Below are 17,957 nucleotides of genomic sequence, written 5' to 3' on the forward strand. Positions count from 1 at the left end.
TTCATGATAAAGAATTAAAGAAAACACTTTGAAATCTTGTGAAAGCAATGCCTTACTATGGAGTCGAAATGACTGCAGGAAAAGGACATCTTGCTTAGTGGACAGAATACTTGTCCTGGAATCAAGAAGACCTGAATTCGAATTTTGCCTCAGAAGCTAACTAGCTGCGTTACCCGGGGCAAATCACTTAACCTCTGTTGCTAAACCACTAGAGAAGGAAATGGTAAACCACGCCAGTATCTTTGCCAAGAAAACCCCATATAGAGTCATGAAGAGTTGTAAACAACTGAGTGACTGAACAATAGGTAGACAGACAAAGACACACAGACAGACAGATAGATAGATTGATAGAGATATATAGATATATAAGGGTTATTACATGATAAGTTCACTTGATTTTTTTTCTCTAGCTAATTTGCACATAACTATAGTAGGTTCTCAGGATAACAGTAGCACAACCAAAGCAACAGTAACAGTAGAGAAGCATGGTAGAAAGAAGCTAACGATAAAACATAGTCAAAGATAAGAGACCAGCTAGCTACAGAGCAGGTGAGGAAAAGGTCTGGAGAAACAAGAGGTGATCTCTCAGAAATATGGACCTAAACCATATCACCCTTGTTTTCAAGGGGATTTATACAGATAAATGTAAATAATGTAATTAGTCTAAGCAGGACTAATGTGAAGATAGCTAGATTGCAGAGTGGATAGATTGCTGGACCTGGAGGCAGAAAGGTCTGAATTCAGATCTGATCTCACATATTTACTATCTAACCTCTCTGGGCCTCAGTTTCCTCATATATAAGATGAGGATTATGATAACATCTACTTCACAGGGTTGTTATATAAAGTATTTTGCAATAAATATTCTTATTCTCATCACTATTATTATTATTATTTTTATCACTGCTTTCACCACTGAAAATTCACATAGTAGATTGTGAGATGTTTCATGATAGCACTATGACTCTAGAGTTGGGCAAGTGGTTGAAATAAGAAATTATCAAAGAAAGTTGAATTGTATTCATGCTCAGAAAAGAATATGTTTGTGTCAAGTCGTGTCTCTTTCAAAATGCAGTTTGTCTTTCCCCTTTGACCAAGGCAACCTGTGCTCTAAAAATTTAGCTAACTATATGCCATTTCTTAAAACATCACCTATACCAGAGACTATATATGTATAGTCTCTGGTGTATCAGAAACTGGTATATCAAAGACAATTAAGTCAATGAGGTGTGAGGAGACCATTTCAGTTGTTCCATGACTGAACATAGGCCCTGGGGAATTGCTATGACTAATGCTAAGCTTCATTTTGGGGGGTAAAGAGAAGGTGTGGTGGAGGAGTTCATTATAGGATTATAGGATCATGGATTTAGAGATGAAAGAGATTTCAGAAACCACTGAAATGCGACCCCCTCATTTTCCAGATGGAGAAACTGAGGAACCCAGTGCCCTATTCCTTATATCACACTGCCTCTCTAGGGGATATTTCTCAATTAAAAAAAATGAAGTCATTATTTTTGTCCCCTAACAACAACAGCAAATCTGCTTTTGACCATCAAAACCACACCGAATTTCACACTTCTTTATTCCAGTGACACAGATGAGAGCAAGACTTCTATTTGTGACTTCAATTCTGTGCTCTCCATGAGGCATGAGGGTGCAATAGGAGATGACCTCAAAACCATTCAGAAAGAAACAATAATGAAGTTGTTCATTTCTCTCCCTCTCATTGCTCCATATCTCTCTCCAAACCAATCCTTATAACATGAAGATAGTTCTTTGCTGATGTCCCATTTGGCAGAAGAGGTACAGATTAGAAGCTTCCCCGTTTTGCATATTATTCTCTATTTAAACTAACTCCAAGTTTATTTCAGTAGGTCTCACACTCCCATAGATGAATCTGGGACTATTGCTCTTGATTCAAAGGCAACCTGCCACTCTGCTTGCTGCCGTGTGCTCGTTTATTCCAGCATCCAGGGCAACCCAGAATTCATCTTTTTTCATCTTCTCTCAGTAGAGGGCTATGAATTTTCTGAGACTTGCAAATACATTTGGAGCCCTCTCAGCAATTCACTTTGCATTCTTCTTTCCCTGGTAGCCAAATAAACCGTTCTCATAGGACTTTGCTTCGTTCCATTCCTAGTGGCAAAATATTACTGTTTTATGCCAGCAGTCAGGATTGTTTAGCTCTGACTCCACTTTTCCATAGAGCAGCTTTCTCTGCCATGTCTGCAGAGTGCCAGAGAACTGTAGAAAGTGAAAAGCTCAGTCAGCCATCTGGATGTTTTCTCTATATTGTGCCAAGCATATGGAGACATGGAGGCCTATCTAGATGAATCAATTGTATTACCATTAATGGCAATAGGCAGTATAGTGAATAGAGTGATGGATTGAAGTCAGTGGGCCTGAGCTCAAATACCAGCTGTGTTATTTATTAAACTACATGATACTGAGCAAGTTAAAAATGAATTTCCCTATTTGTAAAGTAAAGGGGAAGGAAGGAAGGAAGGAAGAAAGGAAGGAGGCTTATTAAGCATTTTCTGGGACAGGCACTATATTAAATGGTTTAGAAATATTATCTCATTTGATCTTCTTGTACTTTAAGAATTCTAAAGTTCCTTACAGATTTAAATCTACAATACTATGATCCTATATCTTGAAAGTTAGATCATAAGTATCTCAATGACATTTAGAATTGTCATGACATCTCCTGCCTCCGTACCTTTACTCAGGCTAACTTCGTGCCCATAATGTTCTCCTATCTCACCTCTTTCTCTTGAAATTCCTAGCTTCTTTCAAAAATCAGCTCATGTGTCAATTTTCCTGATCACTTAAGGAGATTATATGTTTCTTTTTATATGCTTGCATTCTCTTCCCAGGTTAAATTCTAGAGAATTCATGCAGATAAACAGAAAAGTTTACATGATAAGTCAAAGAGAACAATAATATTAACAACTTAGGGAATCAGGAAAACTGGTTCATTTTTCCCCCTTTAGGAAAGGGAATAATAACATATGTTAAGTTAACTCACGTCTAACTCCCAGGGCTCTTGTATCCATTTGTCTTTTGTTAGTCATAAGTCAACAACTGTTATTAGTATTGATAAGGAAGATAGGTCTCCTTCTCCACAATGGCTCATTCACTCAATGATGGTGATGAGGGCTAGGCTCAAAGCAGAGCTAATAACTTGGGGAATGTTGCCATCCCAAAACTCTTGGATGTGAGAGGGCTCTTGTCCTGGGCTACATCCACCAGGGTCAGATGGGAGCTGGTGGTCAAGGTGGGGGGGAGGGATGACCTGAATCAGATGACATATGGTGCCTCCTGTTTCTCCATCAGGGTGCCTGCTGGCCTACACATTCTCAAGTAGTCAACTTCAATCATTTTTGAGAGGAGTTTCACATATATTCATGCTTTGCTGATCTTCTTTCTTCCTGAATGGAGCCTTCAAGTCCTATCATTAGGTGAGTTTTTCATTCAGTTTAAACTGTTCTGGCAGTGGGGTGGTATCATTGCAAAATTTCGGGGTTCCTGTGTTGTTTTAGGGACTCAGAAGACTTTGATATGCCATGTGTAGAAAAGGACATCTGTATTTTTGAATGGGCCTCTAAATCGATTCTCTTTATGTTAAGGATCATTGGAAAAAACATGGGTGTCCTATGTTACAAGGAATTGGAGGACCTTTATGGCATAAAACACTAAATATGAGTGTAGGCTCACATTGAAGCCAGAGGGGAAATTCTTTAGAAGAATAAATAGAGAGCAAGTACCCCAGTGCCCCCTAGACCTAATGCTGGTTTGTTGAGCATTGATACCCAAGTCCCAAGGCAAATCAGACTGACTTCTCCCTTGAGGACAAATGGTGACTGTGAGTTGATTTCAGGTCCTAAATCCCTGAAGGGAAAGCTCCTCATGACTTATGGACCAAATTTTCTTTTGAGATAGGAAATTTGATTTTCTTTGCCTTTTCATTTTCTTTAGTCTTTTTTATTGGAGAAAGCCATTTCCAGCACTAACAAGCCCCTGTTAAGTACTCATTTAGCCCTAACCCTAATAAACTTTATAAAAAATATTCTTTATTACTTCTACATAACTATGTATTTGGGAGTAGTTATAATATCCTGTATATAAAGAACTATATACACAATCTGTACTACATTAACTGATTTGAGACTCTTTCTTGTTATGCAAGGCTGAAACAAATGAAAGCACAGTATTTTATGCCTCCCCAAGACCCCAGAGAACTGTACTAGATTGCAGATATGGATAATGTGTTCAAAATTAATCTCAGGTGATTTTCTGAGAACTGCAATTTTTAAGGGAAGAAGCAGAATGGTTGAAAGTGAGAAGTTTAATAGACAGACTGGCTAATGAAGGTCAAGTCCTTAGAACATGTTCTCCTTGGTATCAATCCCCCACAGAGGTTTGGAGAGCTAATTTAGAAAAGTATGTTTTGGGGAGTGGCCCTTTCTTCCCTGTTCCAAACCATGCACAGGTATCCTCTATTTACTGTTGGCTGGTCACTTACTGAATGTTGAAAAAAATCCTTTTAATTAATTAATTAATTAATTTTAATTAATCCTTTTAATAGACAGAATCAAGTGTGCCACCAAAAAAATTTGGACTAACTGAATTCTACCTGGCAGGCTTAAATGAGAAGAAGGAATGCTATGGGTCTTCAGATGGGAAAAAGGGTAGGAACAAAAAGGTAATACAAAATCAGTACCATTCAATAGTATATCTGCCTTCTTTCCCCTCCCAAGCAGCCATGTGGCTATGAACACATGAAAATTAGTTTCTTCTATTCCTGTTAGGTTTATCCTTTCCTGATTTTAGGAGAATGGATATCAGAGATACACAATGTTACAAGATTGTGAGCTTTGCAAGGACAAAAGAGCTGTTAGAGGTTCAGAAACTAGAGTCTATAGATGAGTTTGCTAGTAGCCATGGAAACCAAGCCTCGAGAAGAGCCAATGCTGAGGAGCAACTTGCTTGACTCGGCCCTGCAATGGATTGACACAGCAATTGAAATGATATATCATGCAATATATAGAGAGACTTATCCTTCACTTACACAAAACTGAAGAGTGAACTTGGTGGGAGAAATGTTGACAGTGACAACTTTAAATATGAACCTACTCTCTTCAGAAACTAAGGTAATGCTGTTTGACAAAAACTGCTGAGAAAACTGGAAAATAGTGTGGCAAAAACTAGGCACAGACCAATGCCTGATACCATATACCAGAATAAAGTCCAAATGGGTACATGATCTAGGTATAAAGGCTGATACTATAAACAAATTAGGGGAACAAGAAATTAAGGGAACAAGATTTATTGAGAATGGAAGAATTTATGACCAAATAAGAGATAGAGAACATTATGAAATACAAAATGGATTATTTTGATTACATTAAATTGAAAAGTTTTTATGCAAACAAAACCAACAACCAAAACTAGGTGGGAAACAGAAAAGTGGGAAAGAATTTTTACAACTAGTGTCTCTGACAAAGGCCTCATTTCTAAAATATATAGAGAACTAAGTCAAATTTACAGGCACACAAGTCATTCCCCAATTGAAAAATGGTCAAAGGATATGAACAGGCAGTTTTCAAAGGAAGAAATTAAACTACTTATAGTCATATATGAAAAAATGCTCTAAATCACTATTGATTAGAGAGATGCAAATCAAAACAACTCTGAGAGACCACATCACACCCATCAGATCAGCTAACATTACAAAATAGGAAGATGATAAATGTCGGAGAGGATGTGGGAAAGTTGGAACACTAATTCATTGTTGGTGGAGCTATGAGCTGATCCAACCAATCTTTCAGGTCAGGACTCTCTAGTCATGGTCATGGGACCATTTGTTTGATGGAAGAGCCTCTAGAAGACTTTAGAATCTTGTCACCACAGGGTTAAATATGGTAGCACCAACATCTAATAAAGTTCTTGCCACAAAAGCTAGTCTATTTTTTCCCTAGAAAGGGAAATACAACCCTCCTGGAGATTTAATTTGTCCATAGGACTAGTGCCCAAAGAGCTGGCACAGCTTCACATTAGCCTAAGGTATAAATAGTCCATATAATGCAATAGTCAACACTCCTCAGGCTTGACATACTTTGATAAGAAGGCACTTCATCATAACAACTGAGGACTCAAAGAAGATGTACCCAATCAAATTAATATCTTATCCTTATTGAATATACTTTTGATGTTATTATCAAATAAACTTCATTTTGCTGAATGTTAGATGGCATTCAAAGATCTCATTTCATTCTATACCTGAACCTGAATCACTGAACCGGCCTGAGTTGCACTTAAACCCAAAGATTTAGCTTTTCCAGAAGGTCAACCCTGAGGATAGTGTTATTTAAGAACTTCTCCTTCTCTTGAAGAATTTCCATTACCTTAGTTTTACAGGTTCTTTTTCTTAAGCCAATGAAGTTAAAAAAAAAAAAAAAAAAAAAAAAAAAAGCAAAACAGTCAAATGCAATGTATCTCTTTCACTGTCTCTCCAGATCTAGGAATAGGCCCACACAATCTATCTCCCTATTTCGCCATTATCTAAAATGCTGCTGAATCTACAAGCAAAGACTCTACCATCCACCAAAGCAGAGATAAAAGATAACACTAGCTAGATTTTAAATCCACACTATTTCATACATTGAACTATTGCTTGAAACTATTAAAATATATAATCTCTAACTACTCTCTACCACATAATAATAACAACAACGAAGAAATGTCCCTCAAAGGAAATAAGGAACTCTTAAACCTGTTTGGCCAGTCATCCATTTCCATTGTTTCACTGATCTGTTCCCTCATGAAGACTTCTGGAGATATCCTCTATTGGATGAAGCACACTTACAGTGCATACATATGGCCATATCTACTCATTGCTCTAGTACCCCAGGACCTTTCTGGAGTAGAGACCTTACCAATCTACACCCTAACTGTAATATTTCCTCGGTTGTTTGGTTAGCTAGCAACTCAGGGTCAGCTCTTCTCTACAGTTCAACTCGTAATAATATGCAAAATGCTTTTGTAAAAAAAAATTCTATATTGGCATTATATACATATCAGAGAGCTATGCTATATATCAATGGTTAATCCAGGATATAAGAATCAAAATATCATTCATTTTTATCTCCAATCAGTTTTTTTTTTCCCCTGGTCAAGTTGCCCTAGATTAAAAGGTCAACAGCATGCTATCTCCCCTCTATATCTTCACCAGCACTTAGAACTCTGTTCATTGCTTAGGAGGCACTTAATAATTATTTCTTCAATTGAATTTCTTTGGGCAGTCACTACCTCTGCTCACTACCTCTGAACTGACTGAATTTGATGTGTTAATGCCCAAAGTATACATATTGAATGAATGAAGTGGCAGGGAAAGACTCCTCAGTCATCAGTGATTCCCTAGGTCTACATTTTCCAAAACTTCAACCTTGTCACTGTTAAGAACATGTTTTTTACTTTGTAGGATGACAGTTGCCAACAGATTTTAACCTCAAGGAACAGACATGGCAGACTGGTGCTAGATATACTATATTAAAAGGATCCCTTAAGTATATGAATACCTTACATCTTGAACATCTTCTTTTTGGTTTATAAATACCTCATCATCATCACAGAATGAAAAGTAGAACTGCAGCTATGTATGCATCTTTTCACGTGATTTTAAGGCCCATTTCAACTTGAAATAATTCAGAATGATAAAATCTATAATCGATTTTCATCTCACTTAGTATATTGACATTTCTATGCAGTGAAGAAAAGACGTCAATCCATCAGAAGTCATTCTACAACTGCTACTAAATGTGCCACTATAGCTGTGTGATTCTTTCTAACCATTGACTAATCTTTATAAATGTTCTGAAATAATTACAGTAAGAGTAGGAAATCATGCGAAGTCTTGTCACATCATTCCAGACCCTCTTCTGAGTTCCTAGGCACACAGGCATATAAAGGTTGCTGGATTAAATGAGACTTGGTAAGGTCACAAGTGTATAATGAAATGGGTCCATTTTCCATCAAGAATTCCCTATTGCCAGATTTGTTCAGCTCAATTCTCATCTGTTGGGATTGGAAGCTCAATTCCGTGTGGACGGTCTCGGGCGGGTAAAAGTGGGACTTCTAAATCTTAGAGTCTTACGAGGCCCTCCATGAACAGCGGGGATTTGAGAAGGTCAGACTGAGCTAGCTCGGCTAGCTCGGGTATTTCTGCCTCTCCCCGGGAGATACGTGATGGGTGGAGTCTCCCTGCCCTCGAGATTGTCCCGGATTGGAGCACACCTAGTTACCTAACAGCACGGTATTGAGATGCAAACTGTGCGGCTGAAGGTTAAGTAGGATTGAGGAAGCCTGAAAGCTCTCTTAGCACGTGTGGAGCCAAGAGGACAGTAGGCTCTGCTCCTTTTCTTTCCTCTCTCCCCTCCCCCTCTCTCCCCGCTTGTACTTCTACTTCCAATCCCTTAAGCTTAGCCTCCTTAGGAAATCTCCCCCTCTTCCTCCTAAGGAAGACCCCCCTGCACTTGTAACCAGACCCTGAAATAAAGCTCAACCCTTGTTCGACTCTGGAATGTCCTTTCTCTCATATGTGCATCCGGCGTGGCCAGCCGAAGACCTCGGGAGGTGAGGTAAGAAAGACTCGGGTAGCCCACACAGGCCTCTAGGCCTGGCACTCATCTCTTTCCATACAACTCTAAGAAATAAATGTGAAAAGATACCAACCCTAACCATCTGTATCCAAATGAATAATGAAAGCAATCTCTGCTTTGCCAAGATAACCAAATTTAATGGTTGCCATAAAAGTTTTCCTAGAAATAATCTAAAGAATATTGGCAGACTAAAAATAAATAACCTCTCTTTTGCTATTTTTTTCAAAATCTCCAAGATATGTTTAAAATATTTGTCCTGTAATTTAAAAAAAAAAAGGATTGGACTATATTAATTTTAAGAGCTTGTGACTGATTTTATGAAGGCAAAAATTAGACAGGACCACAATCTGGTTAGTCCTATTCTTCCCTACCTATGAAAGCTACCTCTCTTTGCAAAGAAAGGATCTCATTTAGGGCCCCTGCTAACAAAGTGTCATGTTAATAGTGCATCAAAAATTAAAGCAAATAAATATTCCCAATATTTCTTATTGTTACATATGTGTCTTCAATTAAAAACTTCAAGGTTCTCACACAAGTTTCACCCTAGAAGTCTGGCAGCATATTGACAGTAGAAATTCAGGTGGGAAAAGCATTTTCTGCTCTCAAGACCAGAAAGACACGCTCCAAGGCACATTTCATTTTCCACCAAAGGGAACAAAATTTCCAACTTCAATTTTTTTCAGTTGTTAATGTATGTAAAATTAAAGTGTGGTATAGAGGAGAGGGGGCCAGCTTTGGAGTCAATATTACCTACATTAAAGCCCTGCTTCTAACAGAAACTAGCTGTGTGAGAAGAAAGTCATTTAACTTCCTTGATTTCTAAGCAAAGCTCTAAGGCTATGAGTTGCAGACCAGTTGCTGATCTGCATCAATGAAGGGAAATGACACAGGGGAAGTTTTCTATACCAAAAAGATCATAGTTCCACCCAAAAGAGTATATTTATGAGATGAAGAGAGAGAGAGAGAGAGAGAGAGAGAGAGAGAGAGAGAGAGAGAGAGAGAGAGACTAAGACTGTCCTGGTACCTTCAAAGTTATAGTGCTTCCAATGTTGATTTCTTCTATGTGTATTTGATGAGGTAGAATTGCTCTTTCCGATATAATTTTATTTAGTGCCATTCATGTTTTTTCAGAAGTCATATTAGATATCAAGGTATTCGAGTCTAAATGTGGAAGCTAAACTGCTATTGATGACAACAATAGATACTACAAGCACACTGGTAAATTTGCTTTATTTTGTATTTCACTTATCTATAATTACAGCACTTTTCTTCCTCCCCATCCCCTAAAAATGTCCCAGGGTCACTCATCTTATTATTCACCTATCTGAAGTTTGGATTGCCAGTCTAGGACAGTGATTACCTTGGGTTTAAAGTACCTTGGGATCGGAGGTCTTCAATCATAACTAAGGAGCCCTCACCAATGTGTTTTCTAATAACAAGCATCTAGTAGAAGATTGAGGCAGTGAAGTGGCACACTGAATAGAGCACTTGCCCTAGAGTCGGAAACTTGCATTCAAATCCAGCCTCTGACAGTTAATACCCGGGAGACTCTGGGAAAGTCACTTAACCTCTGCCAACCTCAGTTTCCTCAACTGGGAAGTGGGAATGGTAATGGCTCTTACCTGCCAGGGTTGTTGTGATGATAAAATGAGATAATTTTTGTAAAGTACTTCACACATAATAAAGGCTTAATAAATGTTTATTTTCTTCCTTATAGGCAATTTGCCCTCAGCAAAAGTATTTATTGAGATAGTTCAATAAGCATATTCCCATTTAGAAAGTTTGGGATATTATTTCCAACAAAAGCACACAGGGTTCATAGGAAGAAGAAACACAAAACAAGAATAATGATGGTGAAGCACACTTGCAGTGCATACACATGGCCACAACTACTCACTACTCTAGTACCCCAGGGCCTTGAAGACCTTTCTGAAATGGAGCTCTCACCAAGTTACCCCCTGACTGTATTGTCTCTTCTCAGCTATTTGCTTAGCTAGCATCTCAAGGTCAGTTCTTCTCCACAGTTCAACTCACAATTGCTTGGGTTAATTCTGGCTTGATTTCATATGTGGCTCCCTTCTCTGCTGCTAAAGGCACTACTCGTAAAAGCTGCTTCCTTCTACGAGTTATTGACTTGCAGTACCTGTGTCTGTCTGGAAAGTCTATCTCTAATCTCTGATGAATGCTGAGCCCAGTAACTCTGCTTCAAAGTGACATATATGGCTGATAGGGATTTGAGGGGAGGGGTGAGGTTAAGAGAAAAACATCCACTTCCAACCCTAAAAGCAAATTCATTTCAGAGTCTGAATTCCTTTCCCATTTCTAGCTCCTTCTTGGCCTGCCATAAGAACTAGACACTTAGCGTCTTAATGAACACCAGAGGCAAAGCCAATGTTCTGCTCAGCCAAATTCCAAACTGCTCCTTAAATTTTATTAAAGACAAGTATTCATACTTTGTGAAAGATCACCAGGACACATTTTTACCATATCAAGACTTTATCATCTATAATTTCATCTTTTATATATGCCCATTGTAAAATCATATGATTCCTTTATAGCAACAACCACAAAAATAAATATGTTTATTGGTTCTCTCTTTATCATATTACAGAAGTCATAATATAAAAAGAAAAATACTTACCAAAAGTGTTTACCACAGTCATGGAAGGTGTCCTACACAGTCAATTCAATAAAAAACATATTTATTTATAACCAAAACTACGGATATAAATGGAAGAGGGATTTCCTATAGATGGTGACGTTCTCCAGATGGTGCTGTTTGCAGAAGATATTATGCTGATTGCATTAAATGCCAGAAAACTACATGCAATGAGATAGACAATTACTCAAAAAAAGATTGCATTAGCAATCAACACAGGAAAAAGCAAGTAGATAGAGAATGCTTGGTTTCCAGATTATGAAATGTATTGATGGGCATCCCATTGTGCTTGTCCAACAGTGCATACATCTTGAACAGACATTGCAAATAGACAAAAATTTGAACAGAAAGAGAAGAAGATAGACTGCTTTAACAAAACTTTGAAGTATTTTCAACAATCCCAAGCTGTTCCTTGGAACAAAAATTTCTATTTTTAGACCTAATGGTCTTAGAATGATGCCACATCTCTGTGAACCATGGGATACCACATTCTTTTAAGAATCAAATTTTGGGGCAATAAATGGGGACGTGCTTGGTGAGTTTTAAGTAAGATGTATAAAATGTATAATCAGCAGGGAAGATGAACTGGGAAGATGGACTAGACACGTAGGGAGGAGGCATAACAGATGGACAGTCTAAATATTTCATTTATACACATTTAAAAGGCCAAAAGAAAGTTTCTATCATGCGAGGTGGCTGTTCTATGAAGGATTTATGGAACACATGAGCAAGAGTCAAATGGGGTGAGAAAGCCATGGCTGAATAGTGCTTTACATTTATGAGAATACCTACAAAGGATCATAAATCATCAGATGATAGACTTAGAACTGGAAGGAATCTCAGAGGCCATGGATTCCAACATCTCATTTTACAGATGAAGAAACTGAGGTGAAGAAAAATTAAATGACTTTCCCAGAATCATTCATGTGTCTGAGGCAAATTTGAATTTAGGTCTTCCTGAATCTAGGCATATCACTCTATGCCATAAATGATATGATGAAACCACTGAAGTATCAATGGACTTAGCCAGTAGAAGAGTGTCTCTCCAAAGACAATATGCATTGTTAAAAATTTTGTAGTCTTTTCTGTTTTGTAAAGTGGATATTATTTTTAAAGTGCAAAACAACCTGGGTGTTTCAAGGAATTCATTTGTAATTTTTGAACAAATAATTTCTCCTACTTTGGTTTATCTGTGGGTTTGCTTTGGTTTTGAATACATTTTGCTTAAATCTGGAATTTCATTTAGAAGAATTTGTTTAAAGTAGGAAACAACTTCATACCGCATTGAAAAAATTAGGAGACAACACTTGGTTTACATCCCTGTAAGGATGGAACAGTAGGAGATCATGTTTATAAATAACCCTCATATGATTCTAAACTTCTTGCAGAGGCAAAGATTGTGTCATTCATTTCTGTCACCCCCTCAGCAGCTAGCACTACTCATTGCATATATATCTTTGTTAAGAGTTAAGTCTTTCACGTAGCACTTTCTGGAAGGAGTTTTTACTCGTCCCTCTTAGTTACCACACATTGCCCATTTCATCTTTCCAAAATCCCTTTCATCTTCCCCCTTCTTACTAGTTCTGCTGCTACTTTGCAGGTTGTACACTCATAGCTTCTTGAAGGAATTTTTACACTTTCTTCCTCGTTGGTTTTCTCAACTCTACTGTTCCAGTCTCACTCCTACCTCCATCCATATTATACTTTACTGGCATTGTATTACTCTATAGCTCCAAATCTTTAATTACTTTTCTTGGCATCTTTGGTAAAATCAAAAATTCTTACTTTTACATTCAAGGCCCTCCAAAATTTGAATGTAGTCTGTGTTTTCACAGTTTGCTCAAGGTGCTTCATTCCTTCCACATGTTCCCCAAAAAAACAATTGTTTGAAAGCCCACAAATCCTTTAAAATTTAGCTCAGATGATACCTCTTCTGAAGAGCCCCCCCCCCAACAAAAGAAGGTCTCTTACTTATTTTATAGTATTTTTAGTGCTTTTGTGCACTTACCACATTCTGGTTTGTAGCATATATTCTGCTGTATTATCTCTTGACTACTAAGATAAAGGGTTCTTGAACACAGAAATCACTGTCTATTTACTACCCTAATATTACCTAACAGACCACATTACTCATAGGGTCAGGGACTCTCTCTATCAGTGCAGGTTGGCAACTTCACTTTAATTTATAATCTTAGACAGTTGTCTAGAACACTTAGAGCTTAAGTGATTTGTCCAGGGTCACACATCCAGTACATGTCATAGGCAGAACTTGAACCTAGGTCTTTCTGACTCTGAGGGCAACTTTCTGTTCTCATAGTAGTTGCTTAGTAAGTATTTGTTCATGATCCAACCATTCTGCACAGTAATTTGGAACTCTGTTCACAGGACTATAAAAATGTGCATACACTTTGACCCAGAACCACTACTAGATCTGTACCCCAAAGAGATTAAAAAAAGGAAAAGGACATATACATACAAAAATATTTATAGCAGTTCTTTCTGTTGGTTGCAAAGAATTAGAAATTGAGGGAACACCCATCAATTGGGGAGTGGCTGAATAAGTTGTTGTATGTGATTGTTATGGAATACAACTGTACTATAAAAAAAAATGATGAGCAGGATGGTTTCAGAAAAACCTGGGGAGATTTGCATGAATTGATGCAAAGTGAAGTGAGTAGAACCAGGAGAACACTGACACAGTAACAGCAATATTGTGTAATGATCAACTATGAATGAATTAACTATTCTCAATAATACAATGATCCAAGATAACTCCAAAGGACTTACGATGAAAAATACAATTCACCTACAACAGAGAAAGAACTGATGGAATCTAAATACAGATCAAAGCACGCTTTAAAAAAAATTATTTCTCTTGTTTGGGTTTTTATTGTCTTTTTTCTTTTACAACATGGCTAATATAGAAATATTTTTGTATGACTGCACATGTATAATCTATATCAAATTGCTTGCTTTCTTGAGGAAGGGGGAAAAGTTTGTTCAGTGAATGATAAGTACAATTACTGCCCATGTAAAAATGTCTTTTTCCCATATTACAACTAAGATTATTTTTGCTATTAAGTTTCAAGGATGTTTTTCCCTTCTCTTCTTGGAATAATAACTTCCATCTGATAGAGCAAAAATGGAAATATAAGTCAGGGAAAACCTGTCCTCATTTCACCCTTCCTCCTCCCCCAAATAAAACAACCCTTTTGCAATAAATGCATCTAACTGTCAAGAGCAGATGATGCCTGCATGGACACTCTTCATTACTGCCTATATGTGTATCAGATGTGACATTAAAGTGTCCTGGTAACTGACACTGTCTGACTAAGTTGGCACCATTAGGGTGAATCAATATCGGAATGTGCAAAAATAAAGTAGGTCAAATTGCCTTCTCAAGTCCTATGAATTCTGATGCATTTTAAAAAGTGAATCTCAATTTTGTATAACTAGAGGAAGAGTACTCCCCACTGAGACAGTGGATTTGCTGGTGTTTAATAAATGCAATTCTAATTTCCTCCCTTAGAATGTTTCCAAAAGGATTTGTGGTCGTTATTATTGTTGCTTTTGTGGTAAACAAAACAAATATTTGAAAGTACCAGGTAATTGGTTCTCATGGTTAAGCTTGTGGGAGCTCATAGAGCTGAATTTTTTTCAGTTCTTTATTCTTTTTCTTTTTCAAAGGTGACTTAACATGCAGAATGTTAAGAGATGTAATTTATATCCTCCTTATACAGCATAAGACCCTGCAGGGGCACAAACTTACAGTCCAGCAAATCTCATTCAGGCAAAAGAATCACAATGTGAAATGAGACTATTAGCAAATCTGGTTAAGATCTCATTATAGTAACAAACTAAGTAGCAGCACAGGGCAGGTTTAGGGATGGTGTCAGGAAAGATTTAGTTATGGCAAGACAATAATATAACACATTTTATGGAAGGCTTAATCATGATACCAGTAGAATACAAGTGAGCACAGGCACAGCAGAAACCCCATCAGGGATCCAGGTAAACAAATCAAAAAGGTAAACAGAATCTCACAGGGTGTCAGAGGTAGGAAGGGACCTTACCCACCACTGAATCAAACGTCTTCCTGTCTGTCTGTCTATCTATCTATCTACATTCCTATCTATATCTACACACACATGTATATACACATGCATATACACATGCACATATATAGTTATATAGTATATAGTCATATGGTTATATATATAAAATATATGTGTACATGTATGTTTATATGAATATATACATGTGTTCACATACAGTAGATATAAAATGGTGATGTATATTCTATATGTATATATATGAAAATATTTGAGATTAAAAATATCATAGGAACATATATTTAGAGGTGCAAGGAAACTAAGAGGTCATCTAATCTAACTCGCTCATTTTATAGATGAGAAAAGTGAGACTTAGAAGGGTTAGGTGACTTGCCCAAGGTCACAGGCGATTCAAGTGGCAAAGTCAGAACTTGAATCCAGGTCCTCTGACCTCAAGCCCAGAGCTCTTTCTTCTATACCATGCTGCCTCTCAAAGATCACAGAACACACTCTTTTCACAGTGCAAAAAGAAAAATTGGCTCATAAGGTAGGCTATAATGGGAATTCCTTGTTGAGTACTGAACTCACTTCCAATTAGAGATTTGTTTGAATTTGTGAATATGATTAAATAAAAAGGGTTGTAAATACTAAGTAAAGCTGAAGGGGTTTGTTCAGTGTCCCATAACTCTATAGAGCCAAAGCTTGGACTAGAACCCAAATCAACTAATATGCTATGTTTTTGTCTTTCACATTCCTCTTTGTACATATTTCAGGGAACAAACTTATGGCAGGGAATTTGTCTGCATTTCTTACAAGCCATAGTGCCCAAGACACTTTGAGATAACCTAAAATATACTGTGTAGTTCTGGATGTTTTCCAATATTGTCCTGTGGGGTTAGGGTTAGAAACAAATTTAAGGTTAAGGTTAGAATTTAAGCGTAGTGTCCTGTAGGTGATATATGGAGAAGTGGAGGAATAGCCATCTATACATGTTGGCCAGCTTTAGTGAAAGCCAAGAAATATCCTATTTCACTGCCAAGAAAGTCAACAGGTATGAGCAAGGCCACTTGCAAGATTCTGACTAGATAAATAATAAGAAGCAATGATTTATTGCTCAAGTGATCTATACGGCAAGGCCGAGTGTGATCAGTGTGTGATCAGTGATCTCTTCAAATATCTACCATTTCCCTCCTTTTATTTCTTCTCATTTAAATTGTTTCTCTTTATGTCTTAAACATTTTTATTCTTGATAGTTTCTCATTCCTTTTGGATAGACTTCCCCATAGAATTTTATTCCATGGAATCCTATATATCCTTACTGTGAAACCTTTGAAATCTCTCCTAAAATCAGAGTCCATGTCCTAACCAGCATGATTCTTCTCCACTATCAAAACCCCTAAGAGCAAGTGGACACTTCGCCAAACTGTTCCCATCAATTCTACTACATCAACCAGTTCTTCCCTGTTAGTAAGAATCAGCCCCAGATGAGAGTTTCCCTTTGTTAGTTCCTCCACCTTTTGAAGGATGAAATAACTTGCAAGACAAGTCAAGAAGTCATTTGCTGTTCTATTTTTGTTAGAAAGAGGGCTTCAGCATACAAGTGAAGTCTCCCATCAATGCTGTATCTAAAACACCTCATTTTTTTCCTCTTTCTGTCACTTGCTTGTGGCAGAAATATAAATATTCCTGTACTCCATACAAGACATTGCAACATTCTTCCTGCATACTGATTGAGCTTCTCAATCTTGACTTTTAAACTACTTGGAGAAGTGTTTATCCTTCATCTCTAAAGCACCTATTTAAGAAATTTACAGCAAACTTATGTGATAAAAGCTTGATATTCAAGACATAAGTGGAACTGATCTGTGTGTCTGCACATTAGATATTCCCCAGTAGACAAATGATATCAATCGAAAGTTTTCAAAAAATAGGTAAAAGCAAATGAAAAAAAATAACATATGGTTCAAAAATTGTATAAATAAGTTCTCCAAATTATTAGCATTAAGAAAATACAATTTAAAACAACCTTGACATTTTACTTCACATTCATCAACCAGATTGGCAAGGATGAGAAAAAAAGGAAAATGACAATTGTTGCAGTAACTATTAGAGAACAGACATACTCATGCACTGTTGGTAGAGTTGTAAAGTTATCCAGCCAAATTGGAATGCTATTGGGAACTACACTTAAAAAGTTATTAAATTGTGCATGGTCCAAGGATATCACTCCTAGGCATATATCCCCAGGCAGATGAATGACAAAGGGAAAGCATGCATATGTCCAAAAATATTGATAATAGTATTTTTTTATTGTAGTAAAGAATCACAAATAAAGTAAGTGTCTATCCTTTGGGAATATCTGAACAAATTATGATATATAAACATAATGGGACATTACTGGGACATAAAAAGTGATGAAAGGGACAAATTCAGAGACACCTGTAAAAATCTGCATGAAAAGATCTACAATAAAATGAGAATGAAGAGATAAATGTATATAATGAGTAAAATAATTTAAAGGAAAAAACTTTGAAAATCTGAAGAAATCTAATTAACAGAAAGACCAATCACTTACTGCCAAAGACT

The sequence above is a fragment of the Notamacropus eugenii genome, chromosome 2 (genome assembly GCF_028372415.1).
Source record: "Notamacropus eugenii isolate mMacEug1 chromosome 2, mMacEug1.pri_v2, whole genome shotgun sequence".
Lineage (NCBI taxonomy): Eukaryota > Metazoa > Chordata > Mammalia > Diprotodontia > Macropodidae > Notamacropus > Notamacropus eugenii.